This window comes from Apteryx rowi, unplaced genomic scaffold (assembly GCF_003343035.1).
Source record: "Apteryx rowi isolate R43461 unplaced genomic scaffold, aptRow1 scaffold_367, whole genome shotgun sequence".
Classification (NCBI taxonomy): domain Eukaryota; kingdom Metazoa; phylum Chordata; class Aves; order Apterygiformes; family Apterygidae; genus Apteryx; species Apteryx rowi.
The window spans coordinates 101,168-101,542 of NW_020450163.1; positions in this window are offsets into that span (position 1 = coordinate 101,168).

A 375-nucleotide genomic window follows, 5' to 3' on the forward strand; every position below is an offset into this window, starting at 1 on the left:
GGGCTGCGCCTGCCCCCTGCGGAGCGGCCGCTGCGCCGCTGCCCTCGGCGGCTCCCTGCGTGCTCGGAGCCCAGCGGCGGCCTCAGAAAAGCGGGCCCGAAGGCGGCGTGGCCTCGGGCTGCAGCTTGCTCCGTGCTCGGCGTTACGCTCTCGCCGGGTCCCTGGGAGCTGTTAGCCACCCAGGCGCTGAGCCGATTTGTCATGGGCAATTAATGTTTCTGGATTTACGTTCTTTCCCTCTTGCCCGGAGGGCACCTTCCTGCTCTGCCACAATGTGATTTCTGCCAGGTCTTTTCCCATTCCCTTTTCCCTGCCAGAGAGGCTGCCTTTGGCCAGCACAGTGGTTAAATTCACAGCCCCTCCTCTCCCCCAGTG